We start from the raw sequence: 27,530 nt of genomic DNA on the forward strand, positions 1-27,530 counted from the left end.
AAAGTTACTGAGACCTGGGATCAGTGTGTTACTGAGACCTGGATCAGAAAGTTACTGAGACCTGGGATCAGTGTGTTACTGAGGCCCTGGGATCAGTGAGTTACTGAGGCCTGGGATCAGTATTTTATTGAGGTCTGGGATCAGTGAGTTAATGAGGTCTAGGATCAGTGAGTTACTTAGATCTGGGATCAGTGTGTTATTGAGGCTGGAATCAGTGAGTTACTGAGGCCTGGGATCAGTGTGTTTTTGAGATCTGGGATCAGTGAATTATTGAGGCCTGGGATCAATGAGTTACTGAGGCCTGGGATCAGTGTGTTATTGAGGCTGGAATCAGTGAGTTACTGAGGCCTGGGATCAGTGTGTTTTTGAGATCTGGGATCAGTGAATTATTGAGGCCTGGGATCAATGAGTTACTGAGGCCTGGGATCAGTGTGTTACTGAGGCCTGGGATCAGTGAGTTACTGAGGCCTGGGATCAGTGTCTCACTGAGGCCTGGGATCAGTATGTTATTGAGGTCTGGGATGAGTGTGTTATTGAGGTCTGGGATCAGTGAGTTACTGAGGCCTGGGATCAGAAAGTTACTGAGGCCTGAGATGAGTGTCTCACTGAGGCCTGGGATCAGTATGTTATTGAGGTCTGGGATGAGTGTGTTATTGAGGTCTGGGATCGGTGTGTTACTGAGGCCTGGGATCAGTCTGTTACTTAGACCTGGCATCAGAAAGTTACTGAGGCCTGGGATCAGTGAGTTACTGGGGCCTGGGATCAGTGAGTTACTGAGGCTTGGGATCAGTGTATCACTTAGGCCTGGGATCAGTGTGTTATTGAGGTCTGGGATCAGTGAGTTACTGAGGCCTGGGATCAGTGTGTTATTGAGGTCTGGGATCAGTGAGTTACTGGGGCCTGGGATCAGTGAGTTACTGAGGTCTGGGATCAGTGTATCACTTAGGCCTGGGATCAGTGTGTTATTGAGGTCTGGGATCAGTGAGTTACTGAGGCCTGGGATCAGTGAGTTACTGAGGCCTGGGATCAGTAAGTTACAGAGGCCTGGGATCAGTGTCTTACTGAGTCCTGGGATCAGTGAGTTACTGAGGCCTGGGATCAGAAAGTTACTGAAGTCTGGGATCAGTGAGTTACTGATGCCTGGGATCAGTGTGTTATTGAGCCCTGAGATCAGTGTGTTACCGAGGCCTAGAATCAGAAAGTTTCTGAGGTCTGGGTTCAGTTTGTTACTGAGACCTGGGATCAGAACATTTCTGTGTTTTGGGATCTGTGAGTTATTGAGGCCTGGGATCAGTGTGTTATTGAGGTCTGGGATCAGTGTGTTACTCAGGCCTAGGATCAGAAAGTTACTGAGGCATGGGATCAGTGAGTTACTGAAGCGTCGGATCAGAAAGTTACTGAAGTCTGGGATCAATGTGTTTTTGAGTTCTGGTATCAGTGTGTACTGAGGTCTGCGATCAGTGTGTTATTGAGGCTTGGGATCAGTGTGTTAGTTTGGTCTGGGATCGTTGTGTTACTGAGGTCTGGGATCAGTGATTTACTGAGGTCTGAGATCAGTGAGTTACTGAGGCCTGGGATCAGTGTGTTATTGAAGTCTGGGATCAGTGAGTTGCTGAGGTCTGGGATCAGTGAGTTATTGGGGCCTGGGATCAATGAGTTTCTGAGCCTGGGATCAGTGACTTACTGAGGCCGGGGATCAGTGTGTTATTGAGGTCTGGGATCAGTGAGTTACTGAGGTCTGGGATCAGTGTTTTATTGAGGTCTGGGATCAGTGTGCACTGAGGTCTGGGATCAATGTGTTATTGAGGTCTGGGTTCAGTGTGTTATTGAGGTCTGGGATCAGTGAGTTACTGAGGTCTGGGATCAGTGAGTTATTGAGGCCTGGGATCAATGAGTTTCTGAGGCCTGGGATCAGTGAGTTACTGAGGCCTGGGATCAGTGTGTTATTGAGGTCTGGGATCAGTGAGTTACTGAGGTCTGGGATCAGTGAGTTGCTGAGGTCTGGGATCAGTGACTTACTGAGGCCTGGGATCAGTGAGTTACTGAAGTCTGGGATCAGTGAGTTGCTGAGGCCTGGGATAAGTGAGTTACTGAGGCCTGGGATCCGTATGTTATGAGGTCTGGGATCAGTGAGTTACTGAGGTTTGGGATCAGTGTGCTACTGAGGCCTGGGATCAGTCTGTTACTGAGACCTGGGGTCAGAAAGTTACTGAGGTCTGGGATCAGTGAGTTACTGGGGCCTGGGATCAGTGAGTTACTGAGGCCTGGGATCAGTGTGTTATTGAGGTCTGGGATCAGTGAGTTACTGAGGTCTGGGATCAGTGAGTTATTGAGGCCTGGGATCAATGAGTTTCTGAGGCCTGGGATCAGTGAGTTAATGAGGCCTGGGATCAGTATGTTATTGAGGTCTGGGATCAGTGAGTTACTGAGGTTTGGGATCAGTGAGTTATTGAGGCCTGGGATCAGTGAGTTACTGAGGTCTGAAATCGGTGAGTTATTGAGGCCTGGAATCAATGAGTTACTGAGGCCTGAGATCAGTGAGTTACTGAGGCCTGGGATCAGTGTGTTATTGAGGTCTGGGATCAGTGAGTTACTGAGGCCTGGGTTCAGTGTGTTATTGAGGTCTGGGATCAGTGAGTTACTGAGGTCTGGGATCAGTGTGTTACTGAGGCCTGGGATAAGTGAGTTACTGAGGCCTGGGAACCGTATGTTATGAGGTCTGGGATCAGTGAGTTACTGAGGTCTGGGATCAGTGAATACTGAGGCCTGGGATCAGTGTGTTATTGAGGTTTTGGATCAGTGAGTTACTGAGGTATGGGATCAGTGAGTTATTGAGGCCTGGAGTCACTCTGCCACAGTGTAACTAAGGCCTGGGATCAGTGTGTTACAGAGGCCTGGAATCAATGTGTTACTGAGGCCTGGGATCAGTGAGATACTGAGGCCTGGGATCATTGAGTTACTGAGACCTGGGATCAGGGTTCTATTGAGGTCTGGGATCAGTGCGTTACCGAGGCCTGGGACCAGTGCGTTACTGAGGCCTGGGATCAGTGTGTTACTAAGGCCTGGGATCAGTGAGATACTGAGGCCTGGGATCATTGAGTGACTGAGACCTGGGATCAGGGTGCTATTGGGGTCTGGGATCAGTGCGTTACCGAGGCGTGGAATCAATGTGTTACTAAGGCCTGGGAGCAGTGAGATACTGAGGCCTGGGATCATTGAGTTACTGAGACCTGGGATCAGGGTGCGATTGAGGTCTGGGATCAGTGCGTTACTGAGGCCTGGGATCAGTGTGTTACTGAGGCCTGGGATCAGTGTGTTACTAAGGCCTGGGAGCAGTGAGATACTGAGGCCTGGGATCATTGAGTTACTGAGACCTGGGATCAGGGTGCGATTGAGGTCTGGGATCAGTGTGTTACTGAGGCCTGGGATCATTCAGTTACTGAGACCTGGGATCAGAGTGCGATTGAGGTCTGGGATCAGTGCGTTACCGAGGCCTGGGATCATTGAGTAACTGAGACCTGGATTCTGTGTGTTACTGAGACCTGGGAACAGTGACTTAACGAGGTCTGAGATCCGTGTGTTACTGAGGCCTGGGATCAGTGTGTTACTGATGCCTGGGATTAGTGTGTTTCTGAGGCCTGGGATCAGTGATTTACTGAGGCCTGGGATCAACGTGTTACTGAGGCTTGGGATCAGTGCGTTACTGAGGCCTGGCATCACTGAGTTGCTGAGGCCTGGGATCAGTGTGTTATTGAGGTCTGGGATCAGTGTGTTACTGAGGCCTAGGATCAGAAAGTTACTGAGGCCTGGGATCAGTGAGTTATTGAGGTCTGGGATCAGTGTGTACTGAGGTCTGGGATCAGTGAGTTACTGAGGTTTGGGATCAGTGAGTTAATGAGGTCTGGGATCAGTGAGTTACTGAGGTCTGGGATCAGTGTGTTATTGAGGTCTGGGATCAGTGTGTACTGAGGTCTGGGATCAGTGAGTCACTGAGGTCTGGGATCAGTGTGTTATTGAGGTCTGGGATCAGTGTGTAACGAGGTCTGGGAGCAGTGTGTTATCGAGGCTTGGGATCAGTGTGTTAGTTTGGTCTGGGATCGTTGTGTTACTGAGGTCTGGGATCAGTGAGTTGCTGAGGTCTGTGATCAGTGTGTTATTGAGGTCTGGGATCAGTGAGTCACTGAGGTCCAGGATCAATGTGTTATTGAGGTCTGGGATCAGTGTGGAAAGAGGTCTGGGATCAGTGTGTTATTGAGGCTTGGGATCAGTGTGTTACTGTGGTCTGGGATCAGTGTGTACTGAAATCTGGGATCATTGTGTTATTGAGGCCTGGGATCAGTGCGTACTGAGGTCTGAGATCAGTGAGTTACTGAGGCCTGGGATCAGTGCGTACTGAGGGCTGGGATCAGTGAGTTACTGAGGCCGGGGATCAGTAATTTACTGAGGCCTGGGATCAGTGAGTTACTGAGGCCTGGGATCAGAAAGTTACTGAAGTCTGGGATCAGTGAGTTACTGATGCCTGGGATCAGTGTGTTATTGAGCCCTGAGATCAGTGTGTTACCGAGGCCTAGAATCAGAAAGTTTCTGAGGTCTGGGTTCAGTTTGTTACTGAGACCTGGGATCAGAACATTTCTGTGTTTTGGGATCTGTGAGTTATTGAGGCCTGGGATCAGTGTGTTACTGAGGCCTGGGATCAGTGAGTTACTGAGGCCTGGGATCAGAAAGTTACTGAGGCATGGGATCAGTGTGTTCCTGAGGCCTGGGATCAGTGAGTTACTGAGGCCAGGGATCAGAAAGTTACTGAGACCTGGGATCAGTGTGTTACTGAGGCCTGGGATCAGTGAGTTACTGAGACCTGGATCAGAAAGTTACTGAGACCTGGGATCAGTGTGTTACTGGGGCCTGGGATCAGTGAGTTACTGAGGCCTGGGATCAGTGTGTTATTGAGGTCTGGTATCAGTGAGTTACTTAGATCTGGTATCAGTGTGTTATTGAGGCTGGAATCAGTGAGTTTCTGAGGCCTGGGATCAGTGAATTATTGAGGCCTGGGATCAGTGTGTTACTGAGGCCTGGGATCAGTGTGTTCCTGAGGCCTGGTATCAGTGAGTTACTGAGGCCAGGGATCAGAAAGTTACTGAGACCTGGGATCAGTGTGTTACTGAGACCTGGATCAGAAAGTTACTGAGACCTGGGATCAGTGTGTTACTGAGGCCCTGGGATCAGTGAGTTACTGAGGCCTGGGATCAGTATTTTATTGAGGTCTGGGATCAGTGAGTTAATGAGGTCTAGGATCAGTGAGTTACTTAGATCTGGGATCAGTGTGTTATTGAGGCTGGAATCAGTGAGTTACTGAGGCCTGGGATCAGTGTGTTTTTGAGATCTGGGATCAGTGAATTATTGAGGCCTGGGATCAATGAGTTACTGAGGCCTGGGATCAGTGTGTTATTGAGGCTGGAATCAGTGAGTTACTGAGGCCTGGGATCAGTGTGTTTTTGAGATCTGGGATCAGTGAATTATTGAGGCCTGGGATCAATGAGTTACTGAGGCCTGGGATCAGTGTGTTACTGAGGCCTGGGATCAGTGAGTTACTGAGGCCTGGGATCAGTGTCTCACTGAGGCCTGGGATCAGTATGTTATTGAGGTCTGGGATGAGTGTGTTATTGAGGTCTGGGATCAGTGAGTTACTGAGGCCTGGGATCAGAAAGTTACTGAGGCCTGAGATGAGTGTCTCACTGAGGCCTGGGATCAGTATGTTATTGAGGTCTGGGATGAGTGTGTTATTGAGGTCTGGGATCGGTGTGTTACTGAGGCCTGGGATCAGTCTGTTACTGAGACCTGGGATCAGAAAGTTACTGAGGCCTGGGATCAGTGAGTTACTGGGGCCTGGGATCAGTGAGTTACTGAGGCTTGGGATCAGTGTATCACTTAGGCCTGGGATCAGTGTGTTATTGAGGTCTGGGATCAGTGAGTTACTGAGGCCTGGGATCAGTGTGTTATTGAGGTCTGGGATCAGTGAGTTACTGGGGCCTGGGATCAGTGAGTTACTGAGGTCTGGGATCAGTGTATCACTTAGGCCTGGGATCAGTGTGTTATTGAGGTCTGGGATCAGTGAGTTACTGAGGCCTGGGATCAGTGAGTTACTGAGGCCTGGGATCAGTAAGTTACAGAGGCCTGGGATCAGTGTCTTACTGAGTCCTGGGATCAGTGAGTTACTGAGGCCTGGGATCAGAAAGTTACTGAAGTCTGGGATCAGTGAGTTACTGATGCCTGGGATCAGTGTGTTATTGAGCCCTGAGATCAGTGTGTTACCGAGGCCTAGAATCAGAAAGTTTCTGAGGTCTGGGTTCAGTTTGTTACTGAGACCTGGGATCAGAACATTTCTGTGTTTTGGGATCTGTGAGTTATTGAGGCCTGGGATCAGTGTGTTACTGAGGCCTGGGATCAGTGAGTTACTGAGGCCTGGGATCAGAAAGTTACTGAGGCATGGGATCAGTGTGTTCCTGAGGCCTGGAATCAGTGAGTTACTGAGGCCAGGGATCAGAAAGTTACTGAGACCTGGGATCAGTGTGTGACTGAGGCCTGGGATCAGTGAGTTACTGAGACCTGGATCAGAAAGTTACTGCGACCTGGGATCAGTGTGTTACTGGGGCCTGGGATCAGTGAGTTACTGAGGCCTGGGATCAGTATTTTATTGAGGTCTGGGATCAGTGAGTTACTGAGGCCTGGGATCAGTGTGTTTTTGAGATCTGGGATCAGTCAGTTACTGAGGTCTGGGATCAGTGAATTATTGAGGCCTGGGATCAGTGAGTTACTGAGGCCTGGGATCAGTGTGTTCCTGAGGCCTGGGATCAGTGAGTTACTGAGGCCAGGGATCAGAAAGTTACTGAGACCTGGGATCAGTGTGTTACTGAGACCTGGATCAGAAAGTTACTGAGACCTGGGATCAGTGTGTTACTGAGGCCCTGGGATCAGTGAGTTACTGAGGCCTGGGATCAGTATTTTATTGAGGTCTGGGATCAGTGAGTTACTGAGGTCTGGGATCAGTGTGTTATTGAGGTCTGGTATCAGTGAGTTACTTAGATCTGGGATCAGTGTGTTATTGAGGCTGGAATCAGTGAGTTACTGAGGCCTGGGATCAGTGTGTTTTTGAGATCTGGGATCAGTGAATTATTGAGGCCTGGGATCAATGAGTTACTGAGGCCTGGGATCAGTGTGTTACTGAGGCCTGGGATCAGTGAGTTACTGAGGCCTGGGATCAGTGTCTCACTGAGGCCTGGGATCAGTATGTTATTGAGGTCTGGGATGAGTGTGTTATTGAGGTCTGGGATCAGTGAGTTACTGAGGCCTGGGATCAGAAAGTTACTGAGGCCTGAGATCAGTGTCTCACTGAGGCCTGGGATCAGTATGTTATTGAGGTCTGGGATGAGTGTGTTATTGAGGTCTGGGATCGGTGTGTTACTGAGGCCTGGGATCAGTCTGTTACTGAGACCTGGGATCAGAAAGTTACTGAGGTCTGGGATCAGTGAGTTACTGGGGCCTGGGATCAGTGAGTTACTGAGGGCTGGGATCAGTGTGTTATTGAGGTCTGGGATCAGTGAGATACTGAGGCCTGGGATCAGTGTGTTATTGAGGTCTGGGATCAGTGAGTTACTGGGGCCTGGGATCAGTGAGTTACTGAGGTCTGGGATCAGTGTATCACTTAGGCCTGGGATCAGTGTGTTATTGAGGTCTGGGATCAGTGAGTTACTGAGGCCTGGGATCAGTGTGTTATTGAGGTCTGGGATCAGTGAGTTACTGTGGTCTGGGATCAGTGAGTTACTGAGGCCTGGGATCAGTGAGTTACTGAGGTCTGGGATCAGTGAGTTACAAAGGCCTGGGATCAGTGAGTTACTGAGGCCTAGGATCAGAAAGTTACTGAGGCCTGGGATCAGTGAGTTACTGAGGTCTGGGATCAGTGAGTACTGAGGCCTGGGATCAGTGTGTTATTGAGGTCTGGGATCAGTGAGTGACTGAGGTATGGGATCAGAAAGTTACTGAGGCCTGGCATCAGTGAGTTGCTGAGGCCTGGGATCAGTGTGTTATTGAGGTCTGGGATCAGTGTGTTCCTGAGGCCTAGGATCAGAAAGTTACTGAGGCCTGGGATCAGTGAGTTACTGATGCCTGGGATCAGTAAGTTACAGAGGCCTGGGATCAGTGTCTTACTGAGTCCTGGGATCAGTGAGTTACTGAGGCCTGGGATCAGAAAGTTACTGAAGTCTGCGATCAGTGAGTTACTGATGCCTGGGATCAGTGTGTTATTGAGGCCTGAGATCAGTGTGTTACCGAGGCCTAGAATCAGAAAGTTTCTGAGGTCTGGGTTCAGTTTGTTACTGAGACCTGGGATCAGAACATTTCTGTGTTTTGGGATCAGTGAGTTATTGAGGCCTGGGATCAGTGTGTTACTGAGGCCTGGGATCAGAAAGTTACTGAGACCTGGGATCAGTGTGTTACTGAGGCCTGGGATCAGTGAGTTACTGAGACCTGGATCAGAAAGTTACTGAGACCTGGGATCAGTGTGTTACTGGGGCCTGGGATCAGTGAGTTACTGAGGCCTGGGATCAGTATTTTATTGAGGTCTGGGATCAGTGAGTTACTGAGGTCTGGGATCAGTGTGTTATTGAGGTCTGGTATCAGTGAGTTACTTAGATCTGGTATAAGTGTGTTATTGAGGCTGGAATCAGTGAGTTACTGAGGCCTGGGATCAGTGTGTTTTTGAGATCTGGGATCAGTCAGTTACTGAGGTCTGGGATCAGTGAATTATTGAGGCCTGGGATCAGTGTGTTACTGAGGCCTGGGATCAGTGTGTTCCTGAGGCCTGGGATCAGTGAGTTACTGAGGCCAGGGATCAGAAAGTTACTGAGACCTGGGATCAGTGTTTTACTGAGACCTGGATCAGAAATTTACTGAGACCTGGGATCAGTGTGTTACTGAGGCCCTGGGATCAGTGAGTTATTGAGGCCTGGGATCAGTATTTTATTGAGGTCTGGGATCAGTGAGTTACATAGGTCTGGGATCAGTGTGTTATTGAGGTCTGGTATCAGTGAGTTACTTAGATCTGGGATCAGCGTGTTATTGAGGCTGGAATCAGTGAGTTACTGAGGCCTGGGATCAGTGTGTTTTTGAGATCTGGGATCAGTGAATTATTGAGGCCTGGGATCAATGAGTTACTGAGGCCTGGGATGAGTGTGTTACTGAGGCCTGGGTTCAGTGAGTTACTGAGACCTGGATCAGAAAGTTACTGAGACCTGGGATCAGTGTGTTACTGGGGCCTGGGATCAGTGAGTTACTGAGGCCTGGGATCAGTGTGTTATTGAGGTCTGGTATCAGTGAGTTACTTAGATCTGGTATCAGTGTGTTATTGAGGCTGGAATCAGTGAGTTTCTGAGGCCTGGGATCAGTGAATTATTGAGGCCTGGGATCAGTGTGTTACTGAGGCCTGGGATCAGTGTGTTCCTGAGGCCTGGTATCAGTGAGTTACTGAGGCCAGGGATCAGAAAGTTACTGAGACCTGGGATCAGTGTGTTACTGAGACCTGGATCAGAAAGTTACTGAGACCTGGGATCAGTGTGTTACTGAGGCCCTGGGATCAGTGAGTTACTGAGGCCTGGGATCAGTATTTTATTGAGGTCTGGGATCAGTGAGTTAATGAGGTCTAGGATCAGTGAGTTACTTAGATCTGGGATCAGTGTGTTATTGAGGCTGGAATCAGTGAGTTACTGAGGCCTGGGATCAGTGTGTTTTTGAGATCTGGGATCAGTGAATTATTGAGGCCTGGGATCAATGAGTTACTGAGGCCTGGGATCAGTGTGTTATTGAGGCTGGAATCAGTGAGTTACTGAGGCCTGGGATCAGTGTGTTTTTGAGATCTGGGATCAGTGAATTATTGAGGCCTGGGATCAATGAGTTACTGAGGCCTGGGATCAGTGTGTTACTGAGGCCTGGGATCAGTGAGTTACTGAGGCCTGGGATCAGTGTCTCACTGAGGCCTGGGATCAGTATGTTATTGAGGTCTGGGATGAGTGTGTTATTGAGGTCTGGGATCAGTGAGTTACTGAGGCCTGGGATCAGAAAGTTACTGAGGCCTGAGATGAGTGTCTCACTGAGGCCTGGGATCAGTATGTTATTGAGGTCTGGGATGAGTGTGTTATTGAGGTCTGGGATCGGTGTGTTACTGAGGCCTGGGATCAGTCTGTTACTGAGACCTGGGATCAGAAAGTTACTGAGGCCTGGGATCAGTGAGTTACTGGGGCCTGGGATCAGTGAGTTACTGAGGCTTGGGATCAGTGTATCACTTAGGCCTGGGATCAGTGTGTTATTGAGGTCTGGGATCAGTGAGTTACTGAGGCCTGGGATCAGTGTGTTATTGAGGTCTGGGATCAGTGAGTTACTGGGGCCTGGGATCAGTGAGTTACTGAGGTCTGGGATCAGTGTATCACTTAGGCCTGGGATCAGTGTGTTATTGAGGTCTGGGATCAGTGAGTTACTGAGGCCTGGGATCAGTGAGTTACTGAGGCCTGGGATCAGTAAGTTACAGAGGCCTGGGATCAGTGTCTTACTGAGTCCTGGGATCAGTGAGTTACTGAGGCCTGGGATCAGAAAGTTACTGAAGTCTGGGATCAGTGAGTTACTGATGCCTGGGATCAGTGTGTTATTGAGCCCTGAGATCAGTGTGTTACCGAGGCCTAGAATCAGAAAGTTTCTGAGGTCTGGGTTCAGTTTGTTACTGAGACCTGGGATCAGAACATTTCTGTGTTTTGGGATCTGTGAGTTATTGAGGCCTGGGATCAGTGTGTTACTGAGGCCTGGGATCAGTGAGTTACTGAGGCCTGGGATCAGAAAGTTACTGAGGCATGGGATCAGTGTGTTCCTGAGGCCTGGAATCAGTGAGTTACTGAGGCCAGGGATCAGAAAGTTACTGAGACCTGGGATCAGTGTGTGACTGAGGCCTGGGATCAGTGAGTTACTGAGACCTGGATCAGAAAGTTACTGCGACCTGGGATCAGTGTGTTACTGGGGCCTGGGATCAGTGAGTTACTGAGGCCTGGGATCAGTATTTTATTGAGGTCTGGGATCAGTGAGTTACTGAGGCCTGGGATCAGTGTGTTTTTGAGATCTGGGATCAGTCAGTTACTGAGGTCTGGGATCAGTGAATTATTGAGGCCTGGGATCAGTGAGTTACTGAGGCCTGGGATCAGTGTGTTCCTGAGGCCTGGGATCAGTGAGTTACTGAGGCCAGGGATCAGAAAGTTACTGAGACCTGGGATCAGTGTGTTACTGAGACCTGGATCAGAAAGTTACTGAGACCTGGGATCAGTGTGTTACTGAGGCCCTGGGATCAGTGAGTTACTGAGGCCTGGGATCAGTATTTTATTGAGGTCTGGGATCAGTGAGTTACTGAGGTCTGGGATCAGTGTGTTATTGAGGTCTGGTATCAGTGAGTTACTTAGATCTGGGATCAGTGTGTTATTGAGGCTGGAATCAGTGAGTTACTGAGGCCTGGGATCAGTGTGTTTTTGAGATCTGGGATCAGTGAATTATTGAGGCCTGGGATCAATGAGTTACTGAGGCCTGGGATCAGTGTGTTACTGAGGCCTGGGATCAGTGAGTTACTGAGGCCTGGGATCAGTGTCTCACTGAGGCCTGGGATCAGTATGTTATTGAGGTCTGGGATGAGTGTGTTATTGAGGTCTGGGATCAGTGAGTTACTGAGGCCTGGGATCAGAAAGTTACTGAGGCCTGAGATCAGTGTCTCACTGAGGCCTGGGATCAGTATGTTATTGAGGTCTGGGATGAGTGTGTTATTGAGGTCTGGGATCGGTGTGTTACTGAGGCCTGGGATCAGTCTGTTACTGAGACCTGGGATCAGAAAGTTACTGAGGTCTGGGATCAGTGAGTTACTGGGGCCTGGGATCAGTGAGTTACTGAGGGCTGGGATCAGTGTGTTATTGAGGTCTGGGATCAGTGAGATACTGAGGCCTGGGATCAGTGTGTTATTGAGGTCTGGGATCAGTGAGTTACTGGGGCCTGGGATCAGTGAGTTACTGAGGTCTGGGATCAGTGTATCACTTAGGCCTGGGATCAGTGTGTTATTGAGGTCTGGGATCAGTGAGTTACTGAGGCCTGGGATCAGTGTGTTATTGAGGTCTGGGATCAGTGAGTTACTGTGGTCTGGGATCAGTGAGTTACTGAGGCCTGGGATCAGTGAGTTACTGAGGTCTGGGATCAGTGAGTTACAAAGGCCTGGGATCAGTGAGTTACTGAGGCCTAGGATCAGAAAGTTACTGAGGCCTGGGATCAGTGAGTTACTGAGGTCTGGGATCAGTGAGTACTGAGGCCTGGGATCAGTGTGTTATTGAGGTCTGGGATCAGTGAGTGACTGAGGTATGGGATCAGAAAGTTACTGAGGCCTGGCATCAGTGAGTTGCTGAGGCCTGGGATCAGTGTGTTATTGAGGTCTGGGATCAGTGTGTTCCTGAGGCCTAGGATCAGAAAGTTACTGAGGCCTGGGATCAGTGAGTTACTGATGCCTGGGATCAGTAAGTTACAGAGGCCTGGGATCAGTGTCTTACTGAGTCCTGGGATCAGTGAGTTACTGAGGCCTGGGATCAGAAAGTTACTGAAGTCTGCGATCAGTGAGTTACTGATGCCTGGGATCAGTGTGTTATTGAGGCCTGAGATCAGTGTGTTACCGAGGCCTAGAATCAGAAAGTTTCTGAGGTCTGGGTTCAGTTTGTTACTGAGACCTGGGATCAGAACATTTCTGTGTTTTGGGATCAGTGAGTTATTGAGGCCTGGGATCAGTGTGTTACTGAGGCCTGGGATCAGTGAGTTACTGAGGCCTGGGATCAGAAAGTTACTGAGACCTGGGATCAGTGTGTTACTGAGGCCTGGGATCAGTGAGTTACTGAGACCTGGATCAGAAAGTTACTGAGACCTGGGATCAGTGTGTTACTGGGGCCTGGGATCAGTGAGTTACTGAGGCCTGGGATCAGTATTTTATTGAGGTCTGGGATCAGTGAGTTACTGAGGTCTGGGATCAGTGTGTTATTGAGGTCTGGTATCAGTGAGTTACTTAGATCTGGTATAAGTGTGTTATTGAGGCTGGAATCAGTGAGTTACTGAGGCCTGGGATCAGTGTGTTTTTGAGATCTGGGATCAGTCAGTTACTGAGGTCTGGGATCAGTGAATTATTGAGGCCTGGGATCAGTGTGTTCCTGAGGCCTGGGATCAGTGAGTTACTGAGGCCAGGGATCAGAAAGTTACTGAGACCTGGGATCAGTGTTTTACTGAGACCTGGATCAGAAATTTACTGAGGCCTGGGATCAGTGTGTTTTTGAGATCTGGGATCAGTCAGTTACTGAGGTCTGGGATCAGTGAATTATTGAGGCCTGGGATCAGTGTGTTCCTGAGGCCTGGGATCAGTGAGTTACTGAGGCCAGGGATCAGAAAGTTACTGAGACCTGGGATCAGTGTTTTACTGAGACCTGGATCAGAAATTTACTGAGACCTGGGATCAGTGTGTTACTGAGGTCTGGGATCAGTGTGTTCCTGAGGCCTGGGATCAGTGAGTTACTGAGGCCAGGGATCAGAAAGTTACTGAGACCTGGGATCAGTGTTTTACTGAGACCTGGATCAGAAATTTACTGAGACCTGGGATCAGTGTGTTACTGAGGCCCTGGGATCAGTGAGTTATTGAGGCCTGGGATCAGTATTTTATTGAGGTCTGGGATCAGTGAGTTACATAGGTCTGGGATCAGTGTGTTATTGAGGTCTGGTATCAGTGAGTTACTTAGATCTGGGATCAGCGTGTTATTGAGGCTGGAATCAGTGAGTTACTGAGGCCTGGGATCAGTGTGTTTTTGAGATCTGGGATCAGTGAATTATTGAGGCCTGGGATCAATGAGTTACTGAGGCCTGGGATGAGTGTGTTACTGAGGCCTGGGTTCAGTGAGTTACTGAGGCCTGGGATCAGTATGTTATTGAGGTCTGGGATGAGTGTGTTATTGAGGTCTGGGATCAGTGAGTTACTGAGGCCTGGGATCAGAAAGTTACTGAGGCCTGAGATCAGTGTCTCACTGAGGCCTGGGATCAGTATATTATTGAGGTCTGGGATGAGTGTGTTATTGAGGCCTGGGATGAGTGTGTTACTGAGGCCTGGGTTCAGTGAGTTACTGAGGCCTGGGATCAGTATGTTATTGAGGTCTGGGATGAGTGTGTTATTGAGGTCTGGGATCAGTGAGTTACTGAGGCCTGGGATCAGAAAGTTACTGAGGCCTGAGATCAGTGTCTCACTGAGGCCTGGGATCAGTATATTATTGAGGTCTGGGATCAGTGTGTTACTGAGGCCTGGGATCAGTCTGTTACTGAGACCTGGGATCAGAAAGTTACTGAGGTCTGGGATCAGTGAGTTACTGGGGCCTGGGATCAGTGAGTTACTGAGGCCTGGGATCAGTGTATCACTTAGGCCTGGGATCAGTGTGTTGTTGAGGTCTGGGATCAGTGAGTTACTGAGGCCTGGGATCAGTGTGTTATTGAGGTCTGGGATCAGTGAGTTACTGGGGCCTGGGATCAGTGAGTTACTGAGGTCTGGGATCAGTGTATCACTTAGGCCTGGGATCAGTGTGTTATTGAGGTCTGGGATCAGTGAGTTACTGAGGCCTGGGATCAGTGTGTTATTGAGGTCTGGGATCAGTGAGTTACTGTGGTCTGGGATCACTGAGTTACTGAGGCCTGGGATCAGTGAGTTACTGAGGTCTGGGATCAGTGAGTTACAGAGGCCTGGGATAAGTGAGTTACTGAGGCCTGGGATCCGTATGTTATTGAGGTCTGGGATCAGTGAGTTACTGAGGTCTGGGATCAGTGAATACTGAGGCCTGGGATCAGTGTATTATTGAGGTCTGGGATCAGTGAGTGACTGAGGTATGGGATCAGTGAATTATTGAGGCCTGGGATCAATAGGTTACTGAGGCCTCGGATCAATGAGTTACTGAGGCCTGGGATCAGTGTGTTATTGAGGTCTGGGATCAGTGAGTTACTGAGGTCTGGGATCAGTGAATTATTGAGGCCTGGGATCAATGAGTTACTGAGGGCTGGGATCAGAAAGTTACTGAGGCCTGGGATCAGTCTGTTATCGAGGTCTGGGATCATTGTGTTCTTGAAGCCTGGGATCAGTGAGTTACTGAAGCCTGGGATCAGTGTGTTATTGAGGTCTGGGATCAGTGAGTTACTGAGGTCTGGGATCAGTGAGTTACTGAGGCCTGGGATCAGTGATTTACTGAGGTCTGGGATCAGTGAGTTACTGAGGCCTGGGATCAGTGTGTTATTGAGGTCTGGGATCAGTGAGTTATTGAGGTCTGGGATCAGTGAGTTACTGAGGCCTGGGATCAGTGATTTACTGAGGTCTGGGATCAGTGAGTTACTGAGGCCTGGGATCAGTGTGTTATTGAGGTCTGGGATCAATGAGTTATTGAGGTCTGGGATCAGTGAGTTACTGAGGTCTGGGATCAGTGAGTTACTGAGGCCTGGGATCAATGAGTTACTAAGGTCTGGGATCAGTCTGTTATTGAGGTCTGGGATCAGTGAGTTACTGAGTCCTGGATCAGTGTGTTACTGAGGCCTGGGATCAGTGTCTTATTGAGGTCTGGGATCAGTGTGTTATTGAGGTCTGGGATCAGTGAGTTATTGGGGTCTGGGATCAGTGTGTTATTGAGGTCTGGGATCAGTGAGTTACTGTGGTCTGGGATCAGTGAGTTACTGAGGCCTGGGATCAGTGAGTTACTGAGGTCTGGGATCAGTGAGTTACAAAGGCCTGGGATCAGTGAGTTACTGAGGCCTGGGATCAGTGTATCACTTAGGCCTGGGATCAGTGTGTTATTGAGGTCTGGGATCAGTGAGTTACTGAGGCCTGGGATCAGTGTGTTATTGAGGTCTGGGATCAGTGAGTTACTGTGGTCTGGGATCAGTGAGTTACTGAGGCCTGGGATCAGTGAGTTACTGAGGTCTGGGATCAGTGAGTTACAAAGGCCTGGGATCAGTGAGTTACTGAGGCCTAGGATCAGAAAGTTACTGAGGCCTGGGATCAGTGAGTTACTGAGGTCTGGGATCAGTGAGTACTGAGGCCTGGGATCAGTGTGTTATTGAGGTCTGGGATCAGTGAGTGACTGAGGTATGGGATCAGAAAGTTACTGAGGCCTGGCATCAGTGAGTTGCTGAGGCCTGGGATCAGTGTGTTATTGAGGTCTGGGATCAGTGTGTTCCTGAGGCCTAGGATCAGAAAGTTACTGAGGCCTGGGATCAGTGAGTTACTGATGCCTGGGATCAGTAAGTTACAGAGGCCTGGGATCAGTGTCTTACTGAGTCCTGGGATCAGTGAGTTACTGAGGCCTGGGATCAGAAAGTTACTGAAGTCTGCGATCAGTGAGTTACTGATGCCTGGGATCAGTGTGTTATTGAGGCCTGAGATCAGTGTGTTACCGAGGCCTAGAATCAGAAAGTTTCTGAGGTCTGGGTTCAGTTTGTTACTGAGACCTGGGATCAGAACATTTCTGTGTTTTGGGATCAGTGAGTTATTGAGGCCTGGGATCAGTGTGTTACTGAGGCCTGGGATCAGTGAGTTACTGAGGCCTGGGATCAGAAAGTTACTGAGACCTGGGATCAGTGTGTTACTGAGGCCTGGGATCAGTGAGTTACTGAGACCTGGATCAGAAAGTTACTGAGACCTGGGATCAGTGTGTTACTGGGGCCTGGGATCAGTGAGTTACTGAGGCCTGGGATCAGTATTTTATTGAGGTCTGGGATCAGTGAGTTACTGAGGTCTGGGATCAGTGTGTTATTGAGGTCTGGTATCAGTGAGTTACTTAGATCTGGTATAAGTGTGTTATTGAGGCTGGAATCAGTGAGTTACTGAGGCCTGGGATCAGTGTGTTTTTGAGATCTGGGATCAGTCAGTTACTGAGGTCTGGGATCAGTGAATTATTGAGGCCTGGGATCAGTGTGTTCCTGAGGCCTGGGATCAGTGAGTTACTGAGGCCAGGGATCAGAAAGTTACTGAGGCCTGGGATCAGTGAATTATTGAGGCCTGGGATCAGTGTGTTACTGGGGCCTGGGATCAGTGTGTTACTGAGGCCTGGGATCAGTATTTTATTGAGGTCTGGGATCAGTGAGTTACATAGGTCTGGGATCAGTGTGTTATTGAGGTCTGGTATCAGTGAGTTACTTAGATCTGGGATCAGCGTGTTATTGAGGCTGGAATCAGTGAGTTACTGAGGCCTGGGATCAGTGTGTTTTTGAGATCTGGGATCAGTGAATTATTGAGGCCTGGGATCAATGAGTTACTGAGGCCTGGGATGAGTGTGTTACTGAGGCCTGGGTTCAGTGAGTTACTGAGGCCTGGGATCAGTGTCTCACTGAGGCCTGGGATCAGTATGTTATTGAGGTCTGGGATGAGTGTGTTATTGAGGTCTGGGATCAGTGAGTTACTGAGGCCTGGGATCAGAAAGTTACTGAGGCCTGAGATCAGTGTCTCACTGAGGCCTGGGATCAGTATATTATTGAGGTCTGGGATGAGTGTGTTATTGAGGTCTGGGATCGGTGTGTTACTGAGGCCTGGGATCAGTCTGTTACTGAGACCTGGGATCAGAAAGTTACTGAGGTCTGGGATCAGTGAGTTACTGGGGCCTGGGATCAGTGAGTTACTGAGGCCTGGGATCAGTGTATCACTTAGGCCTGGGATCAGTGTGTTGTTGAGGTCTGGGATCAGTGAGTTACTGAGGCCTGGGATCAGTGTGTTATTGAGGTCTGGGATCAGTGAGTTACTGGGGCCTGGGATCAGTGAGTTACTGAGGTCTGGGATCAGTGTATCACTTAGGCCTGGGATCAGTGTGTTATTGAGGTCTGGGATCAGTGAGTTACTGAGGCCTGGGATCAGTGTGTTATTGAGGTCTGGGATCAGTGAGTTACTGTGGTCTGGGATCACTGAGTTACTGAGGCCTGGGATCAGTGAGTTACTGAGGTCTGGGATCAGTGAGTTACAGAGGCCTGGGATAAGTGAGTTACTGAGGCCTGGGATCCGTATGTTATTGAGGTCTGGGATCAGTGAGTTACTGAGGTCTGGGATCAGTGAATACTGAGGCCTGGGATCAGTGTATTATTGAGGTCTGGGATCAGTGAGTGACTGAGGTATGGGATCAGTGAATTATTGAGGCCTGGGATCAATAGGTTACTGAGGCCTCGGATCAATGAGTTACTGAGGCCTGGGATCAGTGTGTTATTGAGGTCTGGGATCAGTGAGTTACTGAGGTCTGGGATCAGTGAATTATTGAGGCCTGGGATCAATGAGTTACTGAGGGCTGGGATCAGAAAGTTACTGAGGCCTGGGATCAGTCTGTTATCGAGGTCTGGGATCATTGTGTTCTTGAAGCCTGGGATCAGTGAGTTACTGAAGCCTGGGATCAGTGTGTTATTGAGGTCTGGGATCAGTGAGTTACTGAGGTCTGGGATCAGTGAGTTACTGAGGCCTGGGATCAGTGATTTACTGAGGTCTGGGATCAGTGAGTTACTGAGGCCTGGGATCAGTGTGTTATTGAGGTCTGGGATCAGTGTGTTATTGAGGTCTGGGATCAATGAGTTATTGAGGTCTGGGATCAGTGAGTTACTGAGGTCTGGGATCAGTGAGTTACTGAGGCCTGGGATCAATGAGTTACTAAGGTCTGGGATCAGTCTGTTATTGAGGTCTGGGATCAGTGAGTTACTGAGTCCTGGATCAGTGTGTTACTGAGGCCTGGGATCAGTGTCTTATTGAGGTCTGGGATCAGTGTGTTATTGAGGTCTGGGATCAGTGAGTTATTGGGGTCTGGGATCAGTCTGTTATTGAGGTCTGGGATCAGTGTGTTATTGAGGTCTGGGATCAGTGAGTTACTGAGGCCTGGGATCAGTGTGTTATTGAGGTCTGGGATCAGTCTGTTATTGAGGTCTGGGATCAGTGAGTTTTTGAGGTCTGGGATCAGTCTGTTATTGAGGTCTGGGATCTGTGAGTTATTGAGGTCTGGGATCAGTGTGTTATTGAGGTCTGGGATCAGTGAGTTACTGAGGCCTGGGATCAGTGTGTTATTGAGGTCTGGGATCAGTCTGCTATTGAGGTCTGGGATCAGTGAGTTACTGAGTCCTGGATCAGTGTGTTACTGAGGCCTGGGATCTGTGTGTTATTGAGGTCTGGGATCAGTGTGTTATTGAGGTCTGGGATCAGTGAGTTACTGAGGCCTGGGATCAGTGTGTTATTGAGGTCTGGGATCAGTGAGTTATTGAGGTCTGGGATCAGTGTGTTACTGAGGCCTGGGATCAATGGGTTATTGAGGTCTGGGATCAGTGAGTTACTGAGGCCTGGGATCAGTGTGTTATTGAGGTCTGGGATCAGTGAGTTATTGAGGTCTGGGATCAGTGAGTTACTGAGTCCTGGATCAGTGTGTTACTGAGGCCTGGGATCAGTGTGTTATTGAGGTCTGGGATCAGTGTGTTATTGAGGTCTGGGATCAGTGAGTTACTGAGGCCTGGATCAGTGTGTTACTGAGGCCTGGGATCAGTGTGTTATTGAGGTCTGGGATCAGTCTGTTATTGAGGTCTGGGATCAGTGAGTTACTGAGTCCTGGATCAGTGTGTTACTGAGGCCTGGTATCAGTGTGTTATTGAAGTCTGGGATCAGTGTGTTATTGAGGTCTGGGATCAGTGTGTTATTGAGGTCTGGGATCAGTGAGTTATTGAGGTCTGGGATCAGTGTGTTACTGAGGCCTGGGATCAATGGGTTATTGAGGTCTGGGATCAGTGAGTTATTGAGGTCTGGGATCAGTGAGTTACTGAGGCCTGGGATCAGTGTGTTATTGAGGTCTGGGATCAGTGAGTTATTGAGGTCTGGGATCAGTGAGTTACTGAGGCCTGGGATCAGTGTGTTATTGAGGTCTGGGATCAGTGTGTTATTGAGGTCTGGGATCAGTGAGTTATTGAGGTCTGGGATCAGTGAGTTCCTGAGGCCTGGGATCAGTGTGTTATTGAGGTCTGGGATCAGTGTGTTATTGAGGTCTGGGATCAGTGAGTTACTGAGTCCTGGATCAGTCTGTTATTGAGGTCTGGGATCAGTGAGTTACTGAGGCCTGGGATCAGTGTTTTATTGAGGTCTGGGATCAGTGTGTTACTGAGGCCTGGGATCAGTCTGTTATTGAGGTCTGGGATCAGTGAGTTATTGAGGCCTGGGATCAGTGAGTTACTGAGGCCTGGGATCAGTGTGTTATTGAGGTCTGGGATCAGTGAGTTATTGAGGTCTGGGATCAGTGAGTTATTGAGGCCTGGGATCAGTGAGTTACTGAGGCCTGGGATCAGTGTGTTATTGAGGTCTGGGATCAGTGAGTTATTGAGGTCTGGGATCAGTGTGTTATTGAGGTCTGGGATCAGTGAGTTACTGAGGCCTGGGATCAGTGAGTTACTGAGGCCTGGGATCAGTGTGTTACTGAGGTCTGGGATCAGTGAGTTACTGAGGTCTGGGATCAGTCTGTTATTGAGGTCTGGGATCTGTTTGTTACTGAGGCCTGGGATCAGTGTGTTATTGAGGTCTGGGATCAGTGTGTTACTGAGGCCTGGGATCAGTGAGTTATTGAGGTCTGGGATCAGTGTGTTACTGAGGCCTGGGATCAGTCTGTTATTGAGGTCTGGGATCAGTGAGTTACTGAGGCCTGGGATCAGTGTGTTACTGAGGCCTGGGATCAGTGTGTTACTGAGGTCTGGGATCAGTGAGTTACTGAGGTCTGGGATCAGTCTGTTATTGAGGTCTGGGATCTGTTTGTTACTGAGGCCTGGGATCAGTGTGTTATTGAGGTCTGGGATCAATGTGTTACTGAGGCCTGGGATCAGTGTGTTATTGAGGTCTGGGATCAGTGTGTTACTGAGGCCTGGGATCAGTGTGTTATTGAGGTCTGGGATCAGTCAGTTACTGAGGCCTGGGATCAGTGTGTTATTGAGGTCTGGGATCAGTGAGTTATTGAGGTCTGGGATCAGTGTGATACTGAGGCCTGGGATCAGTCTGTTATTGAGGTCTGGGATCAGTGAGTTCCTGAGGCCTGGGATCAGTCAGTTACTAAGCTCAGGGATCAGTCTGTTATTGAGGTCTGGGATCAGTTTGTTACTGAGGCCTGGGATCAGTGTGTTATTGAGGTCTGGGATCAGTGAGTTTCTGAGGCCTGGGATCAGTGTGTTATTGAGGTCTGGGATCAGTGTGTTTTTGAGGTCTGGGATCAGTGAGTTATTGAGGCCTGGGATCAGTGAGGTACTGAGCCCTGGGATCGGTGTGTTACTAAGGCCTGGAATCAGTGAATTACTGAAGCCTGGGATCAGTGACTACAGCGGTCTGGGGTCTGTGAGTTATGGGTGTAAAGTTAGAGTGGCCTGGGAACACTTATGAAGCCTGTATGTAAAGTTACAGATGCCTAGCATCAGGTAGTTCCGAAGCCTGGGTGTAAAGCTACACAATTACATCTGCTGGAGCTCTCAAAATAGCACTTGGAATGTAGCTGCTGCCTGCTTTACTTGTGAGTTACAGGCCTCAGGGGTCAACAGCTCCAGAGTGGACCGTCTCACCCAACCAGGCAAGTGGTTTGGCAGAATAATCATCACCAGACTGATGTTTTCTATGAGAAGGTTAAATGTGATAACTGCACAATTGGGCGATTGAAATAAGTGTTGTTCTAGTGTCAGGGAGAAAAGATGAATGGCGAACAGCTGTAATTCTCATATGTTCCATGACAGGAAAAGCACAATGTGAAATTGTGGCCCCACATGGATCAAAGGTACTCAGTGAGAATTTGATTGGTCACTGGGGTTATGTTTAGAGTGATATCAACAAAAGTATATGAGAAAATATTTCAGAAAATTGCTTGCAAGATGACAACATTTTACAAAAATGTTATTCTTGACACCCATTCCCAGTCCTCAGGAAAACAAGCATCCAAGTGAGGTAGGAAAATCTGACAAACGGTTGTTAGTAATTATAGTTAAGGAAAGGACCTGCCGTGATTAGTTTCGGAGTCTGATATTAATTTGGGACATTATTGACTGGACTATCAACCGCTGGGTTGAGCACTACCTAGAACTGTACTCCAGGGAGAATGCTGTCACTGAGACTGCCCTCAATGCAGCCCAGCCTCTACCAGTCATGGATGAGCTGGACATACAGCCAACCAAATCGGAACTCAGTGATGCCATTGATTCCCTAGCCAGCGGAAAAGCCCCTGGGAAGGACAGCATTACCCCTGAAATAATCAAGAGTGCCAAGCCTGCTATACTCTCAGCACTACATGAACTGCTATGCCTGTGCTGGGACGAGGGAGCAGTACCCCAGGACATGCGCGATGCCAACATCATCACCCTCTATAAAAACAAAGGTGACCGCGGTGACTGCAACAACTACCGTGGAATCTCCCTGCTCAGCATAGTGGGGAAAGTCTTTGCTCGAGTCGCTCTGAACAGGCTCCAGAAGCTGGCCGAGCGCGTCTACCCTGAGGCACAGTGTGGCTTTCGTGCAGAGAGATCGACTATTGACATGCTGTTCTCCCTTCGTCAGATACAGGAGAAATGCCGTGAACAACAGATGCCCCTCTACATTGCTTTCATTGATCTCACCAAAGCCTTTGACCTCGTCAGCAGACGTGGTCTCTTCAGACTACTAGAAAAGATCGGATGTCCACCAAAGCTACTAAGTATCATCACCTCATTCCATGACAATATGAAAGGCACAATTCAACATGGTGGCTCCTCATCAGAGCCCTTTCCTATCCTGAGTGGTGTGAAACAGGGCTGTGTTCTCGCACCCACACTTTTTGGGATTTTCTTCTCCCTGCTGCTTTCACATGCGTTCAAATCCTCTGAAGAAGGAATTTTCCTCCACACAAGATCAGGGGGCAGGTTGTTCAACCTTGCCCGTCTAAGAGCGAAGTCCAAAGTACGGAAAGTCCTCATCAGAGAACTCCTCTTTGCTGACGATGCTGCTTTAACATCTCACACTGAAGAATGCCTGCAGAGTCTCATCGACAGGTTTGCGTCTGCCTGCAATGAATTTGGCCTAACCATCAGCCTCAAGAAAACGAACATCATGGGGCAGGATGTCAGAAATGCTCCATCCATCAATATTGGCGACCACGCTCTGGAAGTGGTTCAAGAGTTCACCTACCTAGGCTCAACTATCACCAGTAACCTGTCTCTAGATGCAGAAATCAACAAGCGCATGGGTAAGGCTTCCACTGCTATGTTCAGACTGGCCAAGAGAGTGTGGGAAAATGGCGCACTGACACGGAACACAAAAGTCCGAGTGTATCAGGCCTGTGTCCTCAGTACCTTGCTCTACGGCAGCGAGGCCTGGACAACGTATGCCAGCCAAGAGCGACGTCTCAATTCATTCCATCTTCGCTGCCTTCGGAGAATACTTGGCATCAGGTGGCAGGACTATATCTCCAACACAGAAGTCCTTGAAGCGGCCAACATCCCCAGCTTGTACACACTACTGAGTCAGCGGCGCTTGAGATGGCTTGGCCATGTGAGCCGCATGGAAGATGGCAGGATCCCCAAAGACACATTGTACAGCGAGCTCGCCACTGGTATCAGACCCACTGGCCGTCCATGTCTCCGTTATAAAGACGTCTGCAAACGCGACATGAAATCGTGTGACATTGATCACAAGTCGTGGGAGTCAGTTGCCAGCATTCGCCAGAGCTGGCGGGCAGCCATAAAGACAGGGCTAAATTGTGGCGAGTCGAAGAGACTTAGTAGTTGGCAGGAAAAAAGACAGAGGCGCAAGGGGAGAGCCAACTGTGCAACAGCCCCAACAAACAAATTTCTCTGCAGCACCTGTGGAAGAGCCTGTCACTCCAGAATTGGCCTTTATAGCCACTCCAGGCGCTGCTTCACAAACCACTGACCACCTCCAGGCGCGTATCCATTGTCTCTCGAGATAAGGAGGCCCAAAAGAAAAAAAAGATTGAAAAGATCAACACTTAAAGACTCATGGACATACTCATGGTACTCATGGCAGGTCACAAGTCCTTAATTCAGTCTGAATCTCAGAACAGCAAAGTGGAACCGGATATCTCAATGTGAAGGAGGGGGAAGAGCCAATATTTTGTAAGCCTTGAGCAGTTCCATATGCTCTAAAGGAAAGGTTATGAGTGCAATTAGATTGCATGGGGCATCAGGGCAGAATTGGGAAAATTGATCACAGCAACTGGGCAAGACTGTTCAGCTTGTGGTAAAATCTAATGGTGATATTCGTCTTCTTCTTTGGCCTCCTTGTCTCGAGAGACAATGGGTAAGCACCTGGAGGTGGTCAGTGGTTTGTGGAACAGCGCCTGGAGTGGCTATGAAGGCCAATTCTAGAGTGACAGTCTCTTTCACAGGTGCTGCAGATAAAATTGGTTGTCGGGGCTGTTACACAGTTGGCTCTCCCCTTGCGCTTCTGCCTTTTTTCCTGCCAACTGCTAAGTCTCTTCGACTCGCCACACTTTAGCCCCACCTTTATGGCTGCCCACCAGCTCTGGCGATCACTGGCAACTGACTCCCACGACTTGTGATCAATGTCACAGGACTTTGCGTTTGCAGACGTCTTTAAAGCGGAGACATGGACGGCCGGTGGGTCTGAAACCAGTGGCGAGCTCGCTGTACAATGTGTCCTTGGGGATCCTGCCATCTTCCATGCGGCTCACATGGCCAAGCCATGTCAAGCGCCGCTGGCTCAGTAGGGTGTATAAGCTGGGGATGTTGGCCGCCTCGAGGACTTCTGTGTTGGAGATACGGTCCTGCCACCTGATGCCAAGGATTTTCCGGAGGCAGCGAAGATGGAATGAATTGAGACGTCGCTCTTGGCTGACATACGTTGTCCAGGCCTTGCTGCCGTAGAGCAAGGTACTGAGGACACAGGCTTGATACACTCGGACTCTTGTGTTCCGTGTCAGTGCGCCGTTTTCCCACACTCTCTTGGCCAGTCTGGACATCGCAGTGGAAGCCTTTCCCATGCGTTTGTTGATTTCTGCATCGGAGACAGGTTACTGGTGATAGTTGAGCCTAGGTAGGTGAACTCTTGAACCACTTTCAGAGTGTGGTCGCCGATATTGATGGATGGAGCATTTCTGAGATCCTGTCCCATGATGCTCGTTTTCTTGAGGCTGATGGTTAGGCCAAATTCATTGCAGGCAGCCGCAATCCTGTCGATGAGACTCTGCAGACACTCTTCAGTGTGAGATGTTAGTGCAGCATCGTCAGCAAAGAGGAGTTCCCTGATGCGGACTTTCCGTAATTTGGTCTTCGCTCTTAGACGGGCAAGGTTGAACAACCTGCCATCTGATCTTGTGTGGAGGAAAATTCCTTCTTCTGAAGACTTGAATGCATGTGAGAGCAGCAGGGAGAAGAAGATCCCAATCAGTGTGGGTGCGAGAACACAGCCCTGTTTCACGCCGCTCAGGATAGGAAAGGAGTCTGAGGAGACGCCGCTATGCTGAATTGTGCCTTTCATATTGTCATGGAATGAGGTGATGATACTTAGTAGCTTTGGTGGACATCCGATCTTTTCTAGTAGTCTGAAGAGACCACGAGTGCTGACGAGGTCAAAGGCTTTGGTGAGATCAATGAAAGCAACGTAGAGGGGCATCTGTTGTTCGCGGCATTTCTCCTGTAGCTGACGAAGGGAGAACAGCATGCCAATGGTCGATCTCTCTGCTCAAAAGCCACACTGTGCCTCAGGTAAGACACGCTCGGCTAGTTTCTGGAGCCTGTTTAAAGCAACTCGAGCAAAGACTTTCCCCACTATGCTGAGCAGGGAGATTCCACAGTAGTTGTTGCAGTCACTGCGGTCACCCTTGTTCTTATAGAGGGTGATGATATTGGCATCGTGCATGTCCTGTGGTACTGCTCCCTCGTCCCAGCACAGGCCAAGCAGTTCGTAGAGTGCTGAGAGTATAGTAGGCTTAGCACTCTTGATTATTTCAGGGGTAAGGCCGTCCTTCCCAAGGGCTTTTCCGCTGGCTAGAGAATCAATGGCATCACTGAGTTCCGATTTTGTTGGCTGTACGTCCAGCTCATCCATGACTGGCAGAGACTGGGCTGCATTGAGGGTGGTCTCAGTGACAACATTTTCCCTGGAGTACAGTTCTAGGTAGTGTTCCACCCAGCAGTCCATTTGCTTGCGTTGGTCAGTGATTGTGTCCCCTGATTTAGACTTTTTGTGACTATCGACTAGGCACAAATCCTGGTCAAGATGTACATGACTATCCCTTGTCTAGGATGAAGAGTTATTCATCACTCTCAGTGGTAGGCAACAATTTGCTAAATGAGATTTTCCCCAGGAGCTTTCTGAAAAACATTGGAATTTGCAGATAAATGTTCACTGAGATGCTGCGGATCTGAAATAAAGACAGAAAGTGTTGGATATGCTCAGCAGGTTAGGCAGCATCTATGGAGAGAAGCAGTTCTGATGAAAGGTCACAAAGGAGCAGGCTGGTGGTGGTGGTAGTGGTGGTGGTGGGGGGTGCCATAAAATTGAGTGGGAGGCAGGGTGGGCATTCCAGACGCCTTCCCACCACCCCCATTGCAGTTTTACGGGGGGTGGCCGCAGCAAGAAACAGCCCACCCGGCCCAGGACAATCAAGGCCCTGAAATGTCCAATTAACTGCCACTTTAAGGCCCTCCTCTCACTGCTGCTGGTATTATACCCATGGTGGCCAGGCAGCAAAGGCCCTCAGAATGCTGCCAGGTAAAACCTGGTGACCTTCTTGTAGGCTGAGGGGTTCCCACATTATCAGGCACACCCACAGCCTAATTGCGCCCACTGCACAACACTCCCCACTGCTCCAAACTCCCTTGCCCCGCTGGGACCCGACCTATTGTCCCTGGCGAGGCCCCAAAAACTTACCTTGGTTCCGGGTCTGTTATCCCTCTTGCTTCTGTTGGCTGGGTGCAGTCCCAGCAGTGGCCACCACTCCCTGCTGAGACTGAGAGCTGCTAGCCTGCTGATTGGCCATCAAGTCCATTAGGTGGGATTTCCTGCCTGAAGGAGGTCGAAGTCCCCCACAAGGTCAATTAAGAGCCTGGGGAGCAAACAATCCCGGTGTGGCTCCGCAGACCCAGCGGAACTGGGTCACCCCTGACCTTTTGACCAGTGGGCGAGCCTCCCACCCAATGTTAAATTCCAACCATTAACTCTGCTTCTCTTTCCACAGATGCTGCCTGACCTGCTGAGTATTTCCAGCACTTTCTGTCCTTATTTCACCGAGGACTTGATTGTTATAGATGCTGAATTTTGGTTTTGTATGTGTTCTGACCTTATTTTAAAAAACCCAGGGAGTTAGTTTTAGCGAGTCTCCAAGAAACTCAATGGCCCTTGGATGAACTCCTGGGTCCCGAACAATAAGAAAAAGAACATCTGTGAAATCTCAAAGCAGTTTTCAAGTATTTACATGATTGTGATCTAT

This window comes from Heterodontus francisci, chromosome 37 (assembly GCF_036365525.1).
Source record: "Heterodontus francisci isolate sHetFra1 chromosome 37, sHetFra1.hap1, whole genome shotgun sequence".
Classification (NCBI taxonomy): Eukaryota; Metazoa; Chordata; class Chondrichthyes; order Heterodontiformes; family Heterodontidae; genus Heterodontus; species Heterodontus francisci.